The sequence below is a fragment of the Thunnus albacares genome, chromosome 23 (assembly GCF_914725855.1).
Source record: "Thunnus albacares chromosome 23, fThuAlb1.1, whole genome shotgun sequence".
Taxonomy (NCBI): Eukaryota; Metazoa; Chordata; class Actinopteri; order Scombriformes; family Scombridae; genus Thunnus; species Thunnus albacares.
Window position 1 is genome coordinate 15786993 of NC_058128.1, and position 17698 is coordinate 15804690.

General features: G+C 39.6%; 1 protein-coding gene across 1 annotated transcript in view; it reads left to right on the top strand.

The window, feature by feature from the left end:
• The first annotated feature begins 12009 nt into the window (after window positions 1–12009).
• Window positions 12010–17698, top strand: part of cald1a (caldesmon 1a) — a 55610-nt gene continuing 49921 nt past the window's right edge. The window contains exon 1 of the mRNA XM_044343046.1: window positions 12010–12112. The gene's annotated coding sequence lies outside the window, so the exon portion shown is untranslated. The remainder of the gene's footprint in view (window positions 12113–17698) is intronic.

Consider the following 17698-nt stretch of genomic DNA (forward strand, 5'->3'; position numbering starts at 1 on the left):
AAGTGAAGAGATTACAGTAACTAACACAATAATACAATGAAAAAGCAATTTTTTCACTTGAAAAACAGTGTATCCCTTGCCAGCAGGTCTGGCAATAGACTCTGACATACTGCCTACTGTTTAGAGATTTTTGGGATAAAATGGTCGTCACAGCAACTTAAGTCCGAGGGGACTTTTGCTTGCAATTATCTGCAGTGTTGTGACAGTTCCATGCTGTGAGGAAAAATAAAAAAATACTACTGCTCCAATTCAGATGCCTGTTACGTGTGCATTATTTGTTCATATCCAAATAACCTATCTTTGCGGGGTTACATCCCTGCAGGCTATCACTGAAGGGTAATCCACTGATATTGTGGGTCTAATGGATGTTTGTGCATTGGAATCAAAGTGCAAAAGCGCTGTGTGCTGAATAAATAGTGTTCACTATTCACTATGCACTATAAACTTGGCTTATCAACATGGAAAGCAGTTAAGAAGAGCTGAGGCCTCAGTCGTGGAGCAGAAACTTAAGATTGCAGACGGACTGATAAAGTAAGTGCTCTCAAACTCTCTAGTGAGATAGAGAAGACTGACTGCCTTGACAGAAAAAAACATTATAGTATGACTGAATAAAATTAAACTGACAGTGCTTTGTAAAGACCCTTTTTTTGTCAAATGCAATAGATTATTCATCTAATTTAACATGCAGTGTCATATGATAATTTCTGTCTTTCATTTCCATTTCTGGCACATATGGTGTCTTTGTACTCCGCACAGAGGGCGCGGATATTGGTTGAAAGCAACTCTGTGTCTCAAAGAAGTTGAAGCCATCTCAAATAAAACGTTAAACACATAAAAAACTCCAGCATAGCATAATAACATATTACTACAAATATTTCAGGATGGGTTTATTTCACCATGTTGGCATCAGTCCAGTGTCTTTTTCAAAAATATGTTTTCTGAACAAATTGTAGGGAAAGATCATGGATTCAGTTGCAGTACTTGTTATAATGACTCATGCTTCAAATCATTTTTGCCTTTTTCAATATTTAACCAAGTACCACATCTTTCCCTAATCTTAACAGTGCTGTGAATGCCTGAAAAGAATTATAATAAATATGTATCATGCTTAAGTCGCTACAAATGCATATTGAATTGCAAGAGTATTGTAGAAAAGTAAATGAAATATGATGTCAGTGAACATTTTGCTGATATGGGTAACGCTTTTCTTTAAGTCCCCCTAGTTAGCATTTATCAGCAGTATACAAACATTTAATAAATGGTTTATAACAAGACTATCCTCCCAAGAGAAATGTCACAATAGGTCGTAATGTCAGTTGCCAAAAAGGACATATGTATGTATATGTACTGTATATATATAACAGCCATAGTAATTATGATCCGGAGCAGTGGTGTAGTTCAGTTGACGTATATAAAAGTTTTCCAATTTTCAACATTCAGAGGAGGAGGGCTGGTGGGAGGCTATAACCCAACAGTGGAGTTTGCCACATGAGACTGATGTTTGTCTCCCATTTCCAACTGCGAGTGTCACATTTCCAGAGGCAAGTTGGGACATTTTTCAAAACCGTAACTGCAATCATCCCCTAACCTTAACCCAGAGGTTATTATTGTAGCCATGACGATGGTCACTTAACTTTAAAGACACAGTAACTTTAACCCACACCACATGTTTCTCTAACAAAGTGATCATTGAACCCAAACGATGACGATTCCCTAAACCTAACCTAAGTGGTTTTTATGCCTAAACCTAACCAGGCTTTAACCACAGTGTTGTCGCATCATTAAACATCATTATTTTTTAATGGTGATTTGTAATGGTTTTGGAAAGCGCAAAGTATGTTGTCCTGATGATTACTGGTGATAAGAGCACCAGATTAGAAAACGCTCCTGTGTGTTGCTGTGGCATGCACATGGTCAAATGACGTATTTTGTCTCTTAATTTGGAGGACTTGTTGTTTATAACACACAATGATATATTTATAAGCACATATAAGGACATTCTAAGTGCTTACAACTATATTGTAGTGTGTTATAAACCATTCATGTAATGTTTATAGCTAAATAAGGGGAATTAAAGTACTGTAAAGTGTTACTCAGATATGTTCTGGAAGAATTTTGTTCACTAAAAACATTTCCTCATCATGTTGATAAAAACATAATTCAGACGCCTTATGTTTCTTTCCAAATATATTTTGTGTTGCAGATTACATTAGCATATAAATGTCTAGGTTTGTAAACGTGATTCAGATTCTTGTGGCAATCAGTTGTCTATCTTGAGTCTTTGTTGACCTGAGGGGGGTATCTGCGTTGTTCTTTGCAGAATACTGTATTTGCTTTTGTGATTTGTCATCAATCATCAAGTCTTATTAAAACACTGAGAGACATTGAATAGCCAGCCAGTTAAGTGCTCCACGCAAGACTCTAGATATGCTGTGTGCCTCAATCCTTGTGTCCTCATGTCCAGAATGGCTTAAAGTAGTCTTATATGTGGATAAACTCTCTCTGTAATATCAAACAGACAGTTTTCTGCCACAACTGTTCCCCATGTGTTCCTCAGACAAACAGCATCTCTCACTCTGCTGTATACTTTACTTTCCAAAAATCCATTTTAAAAGACATCCTGCCACCTGTCTAGTTGATGGCTGTGTGAAATTTTAAAGCCGTGGCTTTTAGACGCCATTTTATGATGAATCATTCCTTTCTTTCTTTTGATTTCTGTTTCCTCTTTCCTTCAGCACTGCGCCGTGGTTTAAAGAAGCCCGTGTCTGTTCTCTTCACAGGAGCTCTGTAAGGATTTGCACTGAAAGATTGACACAGTGGATGATGAGCACTTCGATATTGAGGTGAAGGTGGCCAAGTATAAGAAAAAGGTACTTGTCTTTGTAATGAAAATGAACAGAAGTTTAACTCTGTGTCAGAATTTTTATGGAAGCTAACCGCACTTGTACTTTACCTGAGATAACCTCTGGTGTATGAAGATCAAATACTTTACCCTCATCTTAATCCTCCTTCCAAGATTAGATCTATTTATGTCTCTAACCACATTAAAGTGAAATTATTATCTTGTATTCATTCAGTGCCTGAACTCACAGGAAATTGCAGAGATTGGTATGAAAAGCCCTGCGTCATGTCAGATTGTATTCATTCTGCAGACTTTGTGATCTGCTCTAATCCACAAAGGATAGAAAATATACAACTTTTTGTATTCATCTGTAATGGATCCACACCAGGCTTGAAGATTGCAATGAAAAATAGCAGAAACAGAAAGACACCTTGACTGGCCTATTTTCTGTTTCTGACCATCAGTAACAGAATCGCTGAAGTCTGGAGATATACTGGGACTAAACTGAAACACCATGAAGAAAGAGGCAGTGGCTTACTCTGCCTTACAGTATAATTTTCTTTTTCATATTTGAATTTGGGGAACGTTCTTCGCCTGGCATTTCAAAAATGTAAGTGGATCATCTACAGTGTTGCTCTCAGGAAATAAAAAAAATTGCAGCTGTTATCTTCTGTCACATTCAACAATTTAAAGGGTGTCCTCATTCATGACACTGACCCTTACCTGCTCACTCAATGTCAGTCAGTTTGAATGAGAATCTCAGCTAAACACCTAAAATGTAAATGACGGTGAAACTCGATATGACACTAGTGCTCACTGGAGTTTAATGATCCCTGACCTTGGAAATTACATTTCAAAATATGTCTCAAGGCAATGGGATGGATCTGTGGATAATGTGAAATATGTGGATCAAGGTTGGCTCAAGTTCATACATCAGTATCTCTCTTCAATAACATTTCTAGGAGGCACAGTACACTAACTATTTATAACATGTTACAGTTATTGTTAGGATATCTTAAAGGGGCACTCTAGTAATGTAGTGTTATTTCCATAAAGTTGGGGAACTTGCAAGAGACAAATTTAAAAGGTCATGGTGAAAAATCAATGCAGCCAATCCTGATTTTTAGTCACTAGTGTGGGTCAAGCTCCAAAAACACTGGATACTACATTTCCCATAATGCAACTCCATAGTATTTTTCCTTCTGTACCCTCCATGACTGGTAAATCTTTCACACTCCACAACTCCAGTTCAAAACGCAGGATTTCTGTAACAAATTTGAAGTTTCCTGATGGCATCATCAAAGTTATCTTATCAGACTTTAGAAAGCTCCTTCCAGAGCCACAGAAGACATTATACACCTCTTTTTACTAGTTTAGTAGTACTCCACATGATGAAACTGACTAGTGGATTGCCCTTTTTGCCCCTACTCCATCCTCACTGTGTGCGGTAGAGTTCTGGCTTTTTTTTTAGATGCAATTGATGTGTTTGATGCATTGCCCTCAAAGGACAACCTCTATACAGTATGATCAGTTGTCCATAACAAAAGAAATCTAGTTTAAAAAAAAATGCAATAGTTGGCTGGGACATTCCATTTGTGCCAAATCTTTCTGCTGATCTGTCACCCTAGATGACCTCCCAACACCCTTAGCAGACTGGACACACAAAGCTCAGAATTACAGAGTAGAAATCTAACAATCAACCCTCAGTGACAGTATATGTTGCCCCCCTGAGCTAGGCACTAGCACTCTACAATAACCTCTTAATAATAAAGTGGATAGGTATTTCAGTCACATGAAACGCTCCAGAGACTCAGCCTATTAATGTAACAGCTCACAGAACGTGTATTTTCCACTGCAGTGTAACTATTAGACAGTGAGTACGATACACATAGGTGCTCTGGGACTCTTTTATTCATATTGTTTTCTTCTTTTTGTTGCTATGTCTGTTAACTTTCATTTGAAATACATACTTGCAATATATACTCTATAAATCTTACTCATAACCTTTTTATGAAATGAGGACTCAGTTCTCTATATTAAAGATCTACAATGTGACAAAATGGCATATAAATTATGAGATTGTTATTATACAGTACTGTGTTTAACATAAGATCTTATCTACTTTACATTCTGAACTGTTGGTGGCAGTATAGGTCAGGATGCTGTCGCAATAACAAATAAGGGCTCTGACTCATGCTTACAATGTTCACTTTATCATAATCTCCACCAGGGGCTGTCCAAGCATCACCCTCCATTCATCCGTTCATTCTTTACTGATGCATGAAAGAAGGGGGAGGTGGAAGGAATGAAGTGCATTGGCAGGAAGATCACGCTTCACCCCACTGGATAAATAAAGTTAACTGCCCCACAGACAATATACAATATGTGTCTAATAATAAAATCCAAGCAAGACTTTGTATGGTTATATTCCAATTATATTCTTATCTAGAGCAACAGTGAGTGAGCTGGTAGTGTTTCAGTGGATTATTGAAACATATATGTTGACCAGCATGAACAGTAAGTATATATAAAATACCTATAACAAAAATACTGTGTCCCAATCCCCCATAGTCTTGCTCATGTCATATTGCCTTTTTTTCATACTGAACAGATGGCCTTGTTGTGATTGGACACAGATGGGGTTTCCGTGGTAATATCAAACATCCCACACAATGTTATATTTGCCCCGGCTTTGACTCCCAAGCAGAAATGATTTCAAAGGTTTATTGTCTGCTGCTGTCTTATGTGTCACTGTGCTGAAACAAGCAAGAAATAAGCCATGAGAACCCCCCCTATTTTGCCATAAATTGATAATAATACAGTCAAAATGGCTTAAGATGAAGTGTCTTTGAATTACCTCTCATGTATCAACCAAAGCCTTGGTTGTGAGATCCATCCAGAGAAGACTTACAAATAGTTATCTTTTATGTTTGTTGATGTGGCGTTGCCGGGATATAGAGGAGCCTTGTGAAAGTGTCATGGGAGTGATTCAGTTAAACATCTGTGATGGGAGGTGCCCACTTAATAACCCCAGTGACATCCCTTCTCTTACTCACCCCTCTTTCTTAACTGTGTATCAATCGTTTCTACATATGCACTTTCTTTCTCACACGGCATACTTGCATTATACAGTACAGTACATCCTGCATTTTAATAGATAGGAAAATGCTGAATGTTTCACCCGCATCTTTTAAAAAATATTTTCCAGTCAAATACCCGTTGCCATCCCTGTTTTTTTTTTTTAAGTGAATAAATTAAGATCCCACTTTAGGGATGACTTAAAACAGCAGGGAAATAACCACTGATGATGTGGCAAAGATCCATTTATGGACATTAGGTGGATGCCAGTGTGGTGTATTTTTGGTCATATGAGATCTTGGCAACGGCTATGGCCTGGTGAGAGCAGTTATCAGATGGACTGGAAGAGACAACCCATCTCTGTCAGCTCATCTATGGGCAAGTGTGTTTTTTTTTTTTACAAGTGATTCCTTTGTACACTTGCTGTGTTTGAAGAGCTCTCACACCTGACAGAAGGTTTAGGTTATGGGTGCTTAAGAATGCAGAAAGCCAGAAGCAAGAAATCTTTTCCATTGATGTATTTTTTAAAAAGAGGTTGAATTCTATCTTTTCTTGAGTAATGACGGAGGAATGTTAAAACATTTTTTTTCCATAAAGTTTGATATCTGCGATTTTATGCTTAACACCAACTCATGGGAATTCAGTTTACTTTGATGTCATGAAAAGGGACATGAAAGAGTTTTTACCTTTAAACCACATTCTTCACATCATGAGTCAAATTTTTTGACAAACTCTCATATTCTCCCCACTAGATTCAACATTTCGTGAAAGTCAACAAACCAGGGATTCTGTGTTTGCTTTGCTTAGACTTACAGCTGGTGTGACGGAGTCCCCCAGGGAACTGTCCCGGAGCCCCTGAACATGTCAAAGAGTTAGAACTCGAGCCAGGTGGGTCAGAGCGAGAGCTTTTAATCCCTGCTCGAGCGTTCTGCACGCTATGTATAATTGATCGCTATAAATCATTTTACACAATGGAAATGAGCCGTGGAAGGGGGTCAGAAGGCTTAGTGCAGGGAGAGGATTCAAAGCCATGTTCATTATGCACATTAACAGAAGAGGCTTGAATTTCATATGTAACAGTTTCTATTGCAGTGATCCACATATGTACTGTAGATCCACCCTGATCTAACATTATCGTTTATCAAACTGATCTATGATAACACTGTGCAAGGTTTTTCTTACATTTCCCTTAAAGCATCTAAAGAGGTCTGTTTAAATTGCTACATTTACATTTCTAGAGTAGAAAAATCCTTGTATATTGACATCAAGACAATATTCTTGTGTCCTTTTCAATGACTACGTTTACATGCACAGTAATATTCCACTATTATTCAGAATATGACAATATTCTGAATTTGACACTGGTCATGTACACAGCATATTCCGTTTGGATATTCCAAATGAGGCCTTATTCCAGATGTAGCATTTTCCGATTGAGACATGTGGGATATGCCGATATTATTCTGGTTTTAAGAGCATTCTTTGGACATGTATACAGCCTGTTCAGAATATGCCTCTCAATTGGGGTTTTTACTGCAGTTTGCGACACACGGCTTCTTGCCTGTTTACAGTCAGCTCTGTGTGTTGTAAACAAACCAACTAGCCAACAGTTTGCAAGGCTGGGATAGAGATACATGACAGGCTGGTTGTGTAACGCACCCCTGCACAGGCAAAATGACATACGCTGGAGCAGGAAGGCAGACAGAGGAGAGGAATGAGAGGAGAGTGGAGAGCTGTTCAGGGCGGGCTGGAAAAACAGAGCACGCCTTCTCCACGACGGGGACAGGGGGGGTTGGTTATTATCCTGGCTGACAATAACGACTCAGTGTGATGCACCAAAAACACTCAGCAGTGTAGTAAACATCATGGGACAACCTAGATACAGAATGTGCCTTTAACTATACATTTATAATATTAGTCATATTAATATCACCTATAATATCAAACAGCAGCTCGCTAATGATCTTCACTGCGCTGGTTTCCTGAGATCTTGTGATTCCCATTCCTACTGGAGCAGAGGGAAACCCTGAAAACCCTCTGCATGTATACGGAAATATTAGTGGAATATTCATTTTCATTAGCCATGTAAACAGCTTAGTAGGAATATTGTCTTTTTTGGAATAAGGGCGAAAACTGGAATATTTTGTGCATGTAAAAGTAGTCATTTGTGTGGTCATGATGTCACTCAATCTCCACACAGTTTAATACCCCAGTGTTTTGAAGTACTCTAGTTTCATCTCTTTTGCTCACTGAAACTAGGATCTTTGGCAGAAAGGTGGTGCCAGAAATGTGCACATTCATCTTTTTATCCTCTTGATAATCTTACTGTTTGTCTGTGAAATGTGGCAGACCAGAAGTAGGTATTAAGTCAAACATAAACCATGTACCTGGGAAATAGTCCAGATGTGTACTAACGCAGGTGTCTGTCATTTGCTGGCATTTTGGTCTTTGACATTATACAGTAGAGAGATACAGGAAGGAACAAGAGACAGATCATAATGACAATATGTGGATTTTACCCATTGACTGCATATAAATATGGATAATGGGTCTCCACCATGGTCTCCACTTCCTACAGCTGCCATATTACTTGTGTGACGTCATTTGGAGCCAGAGCCTGCGCAGTAGAATCAGGTGGCAGGATGACGGCCCGCGTGACACGCCCCCTCAGCCATCCTTCTACCTGATGGAGGTTTGAGTGCTGTTGTCACAGCTAATTAAAAACAAACTTATCAGAAAAATGAGCACTTAAGCATCAGCGTGATAAGAACTAATTAAAATGACAGAAACCATCTTTGTGAAAAATTTATTTGACCTGTCCTTTTTTTTTTAGATTTTTAGTTTAGCTCATGCCCCATCTGCTAACATGGAGGGGGCGGAGCTTATGACCTATAATGCAGCCAGCCACCAGGGGCAATCACGATGTTTTGGCTTCACTTTTTAGGAGCTGTCATGACATCCATATTTATATATTTACCCAGGATGCTGCAGGTATTTGGTATGCACATCCACCAGCTGAGCCCCGAGACATCCCAGATACCAATCATCCATCATACATGCACAGTGAGAGGAAGGCTGCAGAATGTGTTAATCCATATAAAATTGATGTCTGTCACTGATGATTGTAGTCTTAAAAACTAATTATATATATTTTTTAAAAACAGCTGTGTCCCTTAGATGTCCTGGCTGTTCATTGTTGTTATGGAAACTTTTGTTCTCTTCAGCTGTGATAATACTGTTGCAGAGTAACATATGTGACTTTCATCATTAACAATACCTCTTTTCTACAACTGAATCCAACTTTGAAGGCAAATCCTAACCCTGATGTCAGTCTAAGTCAAGGTGGCAACATACTCTTTTATCTGATCTAAAACAATATGATGAAATGATGACATTTTGAAGGTGTGTTGTAAGCAATATGATGTTAACCTCAGCACCAATTATAGAAGTATTTTTCCTCTGATGTCATATTTTGAAGGTATATATGTGAGGTAGCTTTGACATTGCGAATCTCTCTGGCCTGGGGCTGCAAATAACCTGCATATTGGTCTTTGGTCTGTGCATCCCTGACAGCAGCAGCAGCAGCAGCAGCAGCAGAAAAACAGCAACGAAGTTTCCTTCTTTGTGGCCACATAAACATGGACAAGTATCCATATGCTCAGTGCTACCTCTGCTGGCACTAACATGGTTAAGACTTATGTGGTGACATGTCCGTTTGGTTGTAGCAAAGTCACAAAACTCAATTGCTAAATCACACACACGGTACATTCATGCAAGGCCACAGACCTGAAGAGGCAGGTCATAAACTGGGGTGTGTGGCTGATGTAAACACCTAAGCTCATGATGTAAGTATATCAAGTGAGCATCAGCCTTGAGTATAAGGGCATTACACTAACTCAAAACATGCCCAACCCACAGCATCATTTTTGGCAATCGCATTATACCATGAAGTGATTTTGCATCAGGGCAATGAGGGTTTGGTGAACATGACGTTGTGTGCAAACTAGATCAGGAATGAAAATCTTAGAGGAACCTGCAAGATGAAGGGTGACAGGTTTATCTTCAAATACATCGTTTTTCAAAGGAATGAAAACACATTTTCAGATTTGTTGAGCTAACCTCCTCCCTCCACTCTGTCTTTGTCTCTCTCCTTCCTCGTGCACATTGTTTAACGTTTCGTCACACACACATGCAGCAGGCACATGCACACCACACACTTACACACAATTGCATCTGCACATGCACACAATCAACAGGCCGCATTTATGTCACTTTATCTTAAAAAAAACACATGCAAAAGAGCACCAGCCCATATGGTGCTCATTTCTGCACCAGTGGCCTAATGCTCTTAAGTTCACTCTTTGTTCTGAGCATCATTGTTTTAAAGGGAGCGACAAAGCGGGGCAGTGTCTCCATGCTGCTGTTTCATGATAGAAAGTAGAACACTGCAGCTATTGTGTTTGTCACCTTCTAACTCCCTGCATCTTTAGCAAAACTGCTGACAGACAAAAGGTCACAAATAGCAAGGGTGCATTTGGAGGAAAATACATCACACTTATCAATTTTCTTAGCTTGAAATACTGTGAATACGTACAGAAAATGGTGCTTGATGCATGACTATCATGTCACAGTATTGATGCTAAAAGTAAAGTCAGGGCTGTGACTAATATAATGGACACTGAGGTCATTTCCTCTATATTTTTTCTTGGAATTTGGTGGTTTGTAGCAACCTGGGGGTAGTTACATTGTGCAATGAAAAACTTACCACAGTGACTATCTGATTGGAGTATGTTTAGATTTCAGTTTTATTACTTTTAGGCCAAATAAATGAAACATAATGACGCAACAACAACGATCAAACAATTAAGTATTTCTCCACCATAATTATATTCCAAATAGTTTTAAAAGGCGTTAGAGCCTAAAAAACAACAAAAGGTGGTAAAAGGTCATCAGTCAAGTCAGAAATATAACTGAATATATCAATAAATAAGCGCCACCATTAGGTCAACATTTTATTCTGTTCAATACTTTGTTTTATAAACAAATTTCTACAAAACTAATGACACATTCTAATCAACCTCAGCTGTACTTTGTGTTTTGTGCTAATCAGCAAATATCATCATGCTATCACACTGCCATCTTTGTTTGGATCATTGTATTGAGAAAAATATGTTGGGTTGAAAAAAATATTCTCTATGGTGCACCAGACAGAATATTTTTTTTATTGAGGTAGTTGGAAGAATCTTTTGGAAATACTTTGACAGCCGTGTTATTGTTCTTGGTTTTTCAATGATTGCCATGTATTTATTTTTCAGGAGATCAGATACTGAAACAACAGCTGGGACTATATAGTGTTGACTTAAGGTAAAGTAGACTTCTTTTAAGTGAAAAAGTATTAAAAAAAAAAGTATAAATGAATGCAAGTAAGTGTCATGAAGATCACTTACTTGAGGTCAAATGAAACTAGTAACTATTTCTGTTAAACGGATAACATTTTAGGCCTGCCTGTGAGCAAACAGCCCTCTTTTTTCTCTCCAAGATTAACATTTCATAGGATCGCTCTTGACAGGTGATTTTCTTTCAGAGGCCCCCTAAAGCAAGGTTCTCAAAGTGGGGTCCGGGGACCCCCAGGGGTTCCAGTGGGTCACCAGCAAAAAGGGGAATAAATTATTTTCACTATAATTCCATCCATAAGTAACACAGTGACATAATGTATGACTATTTTGGTCATGAACTTCATACGCTTTCTGTAATAAAACATCTAAAAGCAAAATTCTTATCAGATGAGGGACTCTGGGACAAAATCTGAGTCCGTGGTCTAATTTGTTTCAGTTTAGGGGTCTTTGACGTGAAAAAGTTTGAGAATCACTGCCCTAAAGGATAACCAAAAAGGACACTCACTGCCTAAAGTCACTTTAACTATTGGGAGTTTTACAAGAGTTCTTCCCAGAGTTGACATATTTCATTTTTCGTTTGTACTAAACAGGCTTTGTCGCTAAGGAGTCTGAGCAATAGCTTAGCGTTTTTCAGTGCAAAGAGAAAGCCTAGATGTGCGATTATGTCTTAAAGGGAGGGGCTTGAACGGGTATTCAGTTATCATTGAGTGAAGTGGAGGACCGACTGCAGACTGGCTCCCTCTCCTCTCCTCACACTCGACTCAAGAGCTTTACTTTGTCCCGTTAAGATCCACAGGTAAGCGCAAAAACTTTAAACTGCCTGCATACTGAACTCTTTCGGCTCCGTCCTTTGGATGAAAGTTCATGACGCACTGATGCTTAAGCGAATGAAACATATGATGCCTTTTATGACGATGGCAGATTATCACATTATGGGTCTCTACTGTGCGCATGGGCTGCTGCTGCTGAGTCTACTTTTCACAATATGTTGGCTGTTTGCCGCTCCCTCTTTTGTGCGCTTTCCACGCCAGCAGTTAACTGAAGGCAAAGTAAACTCGTGATTGAGAGATATAATAAACTTTTCTATGGGTCGAGTCATGTAAATGTTTTGTCAACCGCGGGACTACACAAAGAAAAGCGCATATGTCCACTCCTGTAATGCGCGCTCACTGCTTCAGATTCCTATCGAACAAAGTATAAAGGGGCGGGGGGTGTCTCCTAACCCAGGCCAGGCCAGCCAAGTTTCTCATCGCCTCAGTAGCTTACATGGCACTAACTGCAGCCTGAAACAACTTTAAATGATTGCAACATAAAGTTGCAAATATGTTTAACATCACATTTTGACTGTTAATGTATGCATAGCATCCTCCAAACCCAAAAGGAAAAATGTATCCTTGAGCTATAACTGCAGAATGTGGAGTTCCTGTTGGAATTTGACATGTAGAAAGTGTAGTAAGTTAGCTATAGGCAAGGATGTGCCCCATATGGCTACCAACTCCCCACATGACCGTCAACGATCAAATTTGACCATAAAATCATGCTGAGATACAGAAGGCAATTGTCCTTAGTGTATGAAGTTTAAACACATCCAGCATCTCCTGCAGGCAAAGCCATAGGGCAGTGTTGCAAAAAGGCAAGGCCTGCTGCAGATGAATCCACTTCTCATCATTTCAAGGTATCACATTCTTTGCAAACCCACCACCCCTGAGGCAAAAGGCTTTCTTCAACTCTCATTGTACTTGAGTTAGCCAGCAAGTCTTTTGATCTCGCCTTTGTTACATAGTAGTATCTGTGAAATGGAAGCATGGAAAATGGAAGAGGATAGAGGGAGGGAGAAGAGGGTAGATCTGTAGATTCTTTTCTTTTTGAATGCTTTCGGGGGAGACAGCATAGTAATTGTCCATGAAACTGTATCTGATAAGTTGTGCAGTGTTTGGAAAACACGTGGAGAATGCCCTCCGCTCCTTATAAGGCGCAGGCCCAACCTGGTGACAGATGATTGGAATAGCCTCTGGAATGCAATGCATAACAGTCCTCTAGTACAGCGGCTCCCATTTTTTCTGTCTGGTGTACCCCTACAGCCCTGTCAGATGAACCAAGTACCCCTTCATTGACACCACCCATCATGTTCCAGATGTGTTGATCTGAATTGATGTGAAAATATATCTTATTTAACACAGTTTATTAGACTATAGATATTGTTACAATTTCTTCATGCAGTTGAGCTGTCAATGTTTAACTCAGTGTGGTCAAGTTTGCATTTGTACAACAAAGATTTGGAGTGGCAGAAACTGGAGGTTTTAACCTATTAGATGTGTTTCAACCATTAACCTGTTACCTTTAGCTACATATTTCAACCTCTTGTTCCTTTTAGCTAACTCTTTCAACCACGTATTAGTTATCTATTTCAACCATTTATCTGTTACCTTTAGCTATCTATTTCAATCATTTACCCATTACTTTTAGCTCACTCTTTTAACCATTTATACATAATTCTTTGCTATCTATTTGGACTGTTTACCCATCACATTTAGCTAAATATTTTAACCATTTACGCATTACCTTTAGCCATCTATTTCAACCATTCATCCATTACTTTTAACTAACTATTTCAACCATTTATGCATCACTTTAAGCTATCAGTTTCAACCATTTACCCATCACTTTTAGCTAACTATTTCAACCATTTACCCATCAGATTTAGCTAACTATTTCAACCATTTATGCATCACTTTTAGCTATTTCAAGTATTTATGCATCACTTTTAGCTAACTATTTCAACCATTTAATCCATTACTTTTAAAGGTGCAGTGTGTAGGATTTATTGGCATCTAGTGGTGAGGTTGCAGATTGCAACCAACTGGATAACCACCCCCACCCCCTCCTTCCATTCATGATGGAGAACCTTCGGTGGCTGTGAAAAAAATGTGAAAGGCCCACTCTAGAACCAGTGTTTGGTTTGTCCATTCTGGTTTACTGTAGAAACATGACAATGCAACATGGTGGCCTCTGTGGAAGAGGACCCGCTCCCTATGTAGATATAAAGGGTTCATTCTAAGGTAAAGAAAAAACAATGATTCTTCTATCAGATGATTATACACCAATGAAAACATACTTATGAATATTATATCCCATTTCTGCCAAGTCCGTTCTGCTAGATGCCACTAAATTATACACACTGCACCTTTAACTAACTGTTTAGCTTCTTTGCACGATTGCTAATACTTTACTTTACCCCCCTGCAACCAGGAGTACTAGTAGAATGCTAGCCCTGGTTGGGAATCAGTGCTGTAGGATGTTTTCTGTTTTTTGGGGGTTTTTTTTCAGGTTTTGCACGCCTGTTGACATGCATACATACCCTTTCACACTGCTATTTCTAGGCTGAAACACACACAGAAAACAGCAGGCTTTACACTAAAATGCATGTAGTGCTTTGTAGTGTACTTAGAGAGGGATTTTATAATTGGCACGATATGATATGGGTGCAAAAGAATCTGGAGGTAATTGCACAGAGTGATAACAGGGGTTTGGCAGTGTGGGGCGGGAGCCAGGGCCAGGGTTAGGGCTGGGCGGGCAGGATGTAGGGAACATTGCCATGCATTTCCGGAGTCTGGCTTTGGACTGCACAGTGCGGTGAAGGCTTCTAGTTACTGTATGCTGGCTCCCTCTCTCTCTTTTTCTCTCTTCATCTCCTTCTCCCTCCCTTCTCTCGCTGATTAAAGTTAAATGTTGGATAAGGTGACCATACTGCCTCATTAAAATCACAATGGACGTGTGCCCATGTAGGTTTGCATGCACAGTTATGTGTGTTACATGCATGCAGTGCACTGTATGCGGGTGCTTTGTTTTAGTTTGATCCTAGATACTCATAATCCACCACCATATCAAGTTCCAAAGCAAGAATCCAGAGTTTCCTTGCAAGGCAATAGTTTCTTACCACCACTAAGCTAAGGCAGCCAACCAAGTGGCAAACTGAATTTGAATAGAATGGAAAACTGGCAGGGGAAATTTTCTAACACAAATGATCGGACTGTTCTGTTCTTTTATAATAGATGTTTACCTATACTGTGTTCAGCGTGAAAGTTTTCCAAATGTGGTTTGGTTTCCAGTGACTGCATGCTGATATAGCAGTCCAAACATACATTGTTTCTGCACAGCAGGTGCCAGAGCTATTTTCTGGTTTCTTCTCATAACGGACCAGTGAAACTATGTCAAGCATGTTTCCTGTGTTCTAGTCTTTTGCCCTTTGGCTTGGTTTTATGTAGATTTGTTTGTTCTAAGAATGTAGTTTGAGATAGAGATGCCGCCCTACCACGCCAGCAAGAAAACACATGCAAAATTAGGGCTTTCTGTTTAATCAATAACATTGTTGTCATCAGTGCCTACCAGTTTGTGGAAATAAATTTAGTTTAGGTTTTAGGTTTGTGTCTTCTGGACAACTGCAGGAGTAGGACAGGGTTCAATTCATTTGAAGTGATTGTGATTGACATGAAGCTAACGCTCATGGGACTTTGGCCCTGGACTCGAGCCCCACAGCGTACTCGTTCTGTTCCCCCTCGCCTTTGAATTTGATAGCATGTAATTTGAATGTGCTGCATCCAGAACCGCACACTAAGTTGTATAATATGGTGAGCTTGGACAGACGGGCAGATTTCAGGGCTGGAAAAGAATTCTTAACTCTTCACCGGGTAACAACAGTCAAACAAGCAGTAGGCAAAACTGGTAGTGCTGCTTAATTGCTTTTGAAGTCACACAAGGGCATGAAACCTTAGATGGTGTTTATTTAGGTCCTGGAAAATATGCAGTTACAGTTTGTGATGTTTGTGATATATAAATTCCTGTTATTTGCCATTTTTAAAAGAAAAACCTCTCATGCCATGAAATTTCCCTCTGTGTAATTTAGCTTTATTCTGTTTGTTGTTCCTCATTATGCAGCCAAGCTGACATGGAACAGTTCTGTAGGGGAATATCCATGGTGCTCTAGGACGTTCTGGCATTTTTTCACTGTACAATTATACTCTGGTTGTCTCTTGGGTGATGGAGAATGCTGACTTTCATTCCCCCCCCGCCCCCCCTTTTTGTCGACCCATACCATGACCTATCATAGATTCACCACCGAATTAAGTCTTATTTAATCAAACCGCATTTACATAGCTATTTTCAAGCCGCAGATTCAATACAGTTTACATGTGTAAAGTATTTCACAATGATCCTTCCTCCTAAGATTTCTATCTTCATTTTCTTTCCAAACTAACTCCCAAACTTTGATTCTCTTGACTGAACCAGTCATGTGGGCATGAAAGACCTGTGTTTGAATTCCTCTGGGCTTTAGTCACACTCTGATGAAGAGGGTTTGTTAGATCAGCCTCTCACTCGTGTCGTTTTCTGACTTTAAAGTGCTATCACTCAAGGCCAGATTGCCTAATAGGCAGCATGGCATGTCAGTGCTGGTAATTGGCATATTGGCCCGCCATCTGCCAGTTGCCAGATGCCAAGCTCCGCCAGAAGTTTCATAGCTGTAAAAAAAAGACTATTGTATTCCTTTCCCTCAAACAAAATCTTTTGTTTTTTAATGGGTGATGATTTAATTCCGCGCAAGGCAGCCTTGCTTTATATCTTATAAGGTAAAACCTCCTTTCTTACTTTTGTGGTCTACATTTCATGGAGTTTTTGTCGATGATTGATTGTGCGAGAGTGAGGTCAGTGCTCCTAAGCAGCGCTTCTGATGTCATCCTACAAAGATGCATGTTCTCTCCTTCGTTCCCCAAAGCAGGTTTTTGGGAGAAGTGTACAACATTGTTGAGAGGGACATTTAGCCTTTGGGCTTCTTCTCATCTGATAAAACAAGCACAGGAAATGTCTCCGTTAGCTGATTGGCCTTGTGTTTTCCTTTTGCGTCCTCCCACTGGGACCTTAGACGTGCACAGTGTGTCCCTGTGGCAGAGAAACCACCTTACACGTCTCTCTCCTAACAGCTGCATTGACTTTCCCTTTGCCTCTCTCCTTTCCTTTAACACCAATCTGCCTCTGGTCCTTTTCATACCTCCCAAAAAGAAATGATTACTATAACTTTCACTCTCACATCACCTTTATACTTCTTCTCCTCGCCAGCTTTCCATTCTTTCCCCTCTTTGCCCCTGTCCTCTCTTCACCTCCGCTCTCCTCCTCCTCCTCCCCTCCTCTCAGCCTCTCGTCTTCCTCCCATAGCGTCCCAAAACTAAACAAACATGGCTAATCAAGAGCTTGTCAAATCACCTTCTAAAAGTCCCATATTTTAGGGTAATGGGGAATTAAGGGAACGTGGAGGTAATAAGGTGATGTAAATCCCAGCGGCGTGTGTGAAAAATACCAATGAGTGTGAACACATGACCGGTGAGGTCAT